General features: G+C 39.5%; 1 protein-coding gene across 1 annotated transcript in view; it reads left to right on the forward strand.

Annotated features, from left to right (window-relative positions):
* DPF3 (double PHD fingers 3) overlaps positions 1-1,596 on the forward strand; it is a 288,571-nt gene extending 286,975 nt beyond the window's left edge. The window contains exon 12 of the transcript XR_002097708.1: positions 891-1,596. The gene's annotated coding sequence lies outside the window, so the exon portion shown is untranslated. The remainder of the gene's footprint in view (positions 1-890) is intronic.
* Positions 1,597-3,087: the final 1,491 nt, after the last annotated feature.

Here is a 3,087-nt window from a genome sequence, read left to right on the forward strand (position 1 = left end):
TGGGCAGGGAGGTTACTTTAAGACGACTTTTTTGAGGTAAATGTTCACAGTATTGAATATGTGAACATGGGATGGGGTATCAACTCACTTTACACTTATAAGCAATTATGTTCCTATCTCTTCCAAGAGAACTATCTTCCTTCCAAAACCTTTGGGATACTATGCTATGTAAAACTACACAGCAACAAAGTTTAAGATGGATAGCTAAGCTGCTGTAGTTTAGCTTTTACATACTGCAGGGTAAGAGAAGGCACATGGATAGTTAACATGGAATAGCTATAAGTCCCTGCCCCCTTTTAACTTGCTGTAATGTACTCATTAATTTGTCCATATCTATACACTGGGTTTCTCCCTATCAGTAGCTGACGATACAGTGCACCAGATTTTCAGCTGATGTAAATGGCATAACTCCACTGAAGCTGATGGAGCTACTCCAGTTTGCAGTGGTGAGGATGTGACCCCCTATATTTGGCAAGATTTGCTGGTTAAGAAAACTGGGAAAAGTCCTATATTTGGGAGAAGGAAAAGAGAAGAAGAGGGCAATGAGTGCTTGGACCTCTTGATTTTACAGGACATCTTTGATATTCACACACATTTGCAAGAATATATTCCAAGCATCTTACTGTTATTAGTATCTTGTACTGTAGTTTGTTAGCAGTGTTGACTCCCTTACCTAGCTAATATTCTGTTGCAACTTAGAGAAAGTGTAAACACTTAAAGAAAACAGGAGTATAGAAATTGTATGTACTTTTTTTTATATTAAAGCACTTCAAATAAAATATGGAAAAATGCTGTCACTGTGCTCTTTATTGTGTGTTTAAACAGATGTGTAGAACCAGAGAGCAATGGCTTTTTCATGAATTTTTCTCTGTTTACTTTGTTTTCTGTAGCTAAAGAAGGAAGGCCAAAATCTAAAGAAAACCTCCCAGTTCTGAAGTTTATTCAGCAAGCAAAGAATGCTGGTCAAATCTTTTCTAATATACGATAACAACTAAGGTTGGGCCTAGACCCCAAATATGAACATGCCCAGATTTTGGGGAAATTCAGGTCCAAATCTTGAATCTTCCAGTTTCTTCTGTTACTCAGGTCATCTTTTGAAGACAATTCAGAAACAGAGTTGATACCTAAGAATTAAGCAGTGGGACAACTACAGAAAGAGTCTAGAACACTTTCAGTTTTATAGTGAGGTAATTCGGAAGATAATGAGATGCTCCAAAGATGCAAAAGTAGAGGAAAAAAAGTTCCTCTTCTGTAAATACTTCTAGGACACTCATAAATGGTAGACTTTCTCTAATTATGCAAAGTCAGTCTGCTAATGGTCCATATTACATATTTTAGCATTTTTTTTCCTTTTCCCAGCCTACATGTTAAATGCATTTGTCCAACTACCTGTACAGACCACCTTACCATAGTGTTTGAATGCCTAAAGTAGGTTTCTCTATCATGGCTTAAGATTTGGCATTCAAAGTGTGATACTTATTACCCTATTTTCTTTATTTTTCTGGAACATAAGTTTTGTACAAAGATAAATTATAGCAAAGCATATACTCAAGGGGTGAAATATTGACTCCATATTAAAGTGAAGGGTAAAATTCACATTGACTTCACTGGGGTTGGGTTTTCACCTTATGAGGATCTGAGCTTTCTAGTTTTCTAGCAACTGTTATTCCAACTCCAAAAAAGTAAGGCTTTTTGAAGTGGTAGTAGTTGATGTAATGGCTTTCTATTAGGTGTTCCCAAAAGGATCCAAGTGCAAATGGTTATTTTGATACCAAAGCCAGCCTATTGCTTACAATTGGGCTGCTTACATTTTAATTCCCTTTTTATTCCTAGGAAATGAAAAGCTTTGTAAACTGAAATAGCCTGCTTCCCAAGGCTGCCTGCCTTGCACTAAGATGAAGAAAGGCCTGTCAGTCTTGACAAGATGCTACCAAGAGCAGAAGTGCCTACAGTGGAGCCTGACCTTGGCAAGCAGACAGGAGACCCAACATTCACAGCAGCCATGGCTCATTATAATAAATATTTCATGGCAGAGAACCACAGAGTTAGAGGGGAAATGAATGGAGGACAGGGTTCAGCTTGTGACACAAGTCGATGTGACTGGATCTTGTTTAGCAAATCTGGAGGCCGTTAAATTGACACTCCCAATCTATATTTACAAATCTATATTTATTTATTCTCTTGTCTTGTGGGGAGAAAAGATAATTAAAATCACCCTAGGCACCCTCATGTTAATAATGGACTGTCACACATCAGGAAGATGCTTGCACATTTGCGTAGAGCTGGCCAATATTGCCTGCTAAAAATTTTATTTTTTACCTGCGAGACATCTGGGTACACCTAAGCTCTGTTTCCAGCACAGAGCAGGCTGAGGACTCCTAATACACTGACTTTTCTAATGACTGTCCTAAGGCGATAAAGACACGGACAGTAACTAAGCTTCAACCAATTCTGTACATAGCATGTTATTTACTGTAACACAGACTAAGCTTCAACACCATAGAAGCTTGATTGATTCAACCTGGTTCGGAAGGCAAAGCTATTCTGTTCACGGCAGTAATCCTGACAAACCCAACCTCCTCTGTAGTGACCTTGAGCTAGAGAATGACTGTGCATATGGTGTGAAGGCCTTGGCACTACTCCAGACAGAAGGTCACTCCTGTGTTGCATATCTGCAAGGATTCCTGGCTTCTTCAAACCTGGGCCAAAGCTTAGACCATGACAGCTGCAGCTGTCTAGCAGAAGAATCCCTTTCAAGACTTAGCTGATAGCACCCCTCCCCCTTCAAATATTACACTACATACAGGTCTCATATGAAAATCCTAAGGGACCTATCAACACCTTCAGAATTTTATCAAGAGAGATTTGACCACCTCCTAGCAATTTCCCTCTGAGATTTCAGATTAGCCTTCTGTCCAGACAGCTCCATGTTTAAAAGCTCCTCTGCCAGATTTGTGTGCCTAATGCCTTGTCTGATGCTCCCTTGCAAGCTCTGACTTGCATTTCAAGCCACTGGCACTTCATTTGGTCCAAAACAACAGCTTGTCTCCAAGGTATGGTCGGTTGAGTATTCATGGGCTAAACTTT

Source organism: Gavialis gangeticus, unplaced genomic scaffold (genome assembly GCF_001723915.1).
Source record: "Gavialis gangeticus isolate Ggan-Ray unplaced genomic scaffold, GavGan_comp1, whole genome shotgun sequence".
Classification (NCBI taxonomy): Eukaryota; Metazoa; Chordata; order Crocodylia; family Gavialidae; genus Gavialis; species Gavialis gangeticus.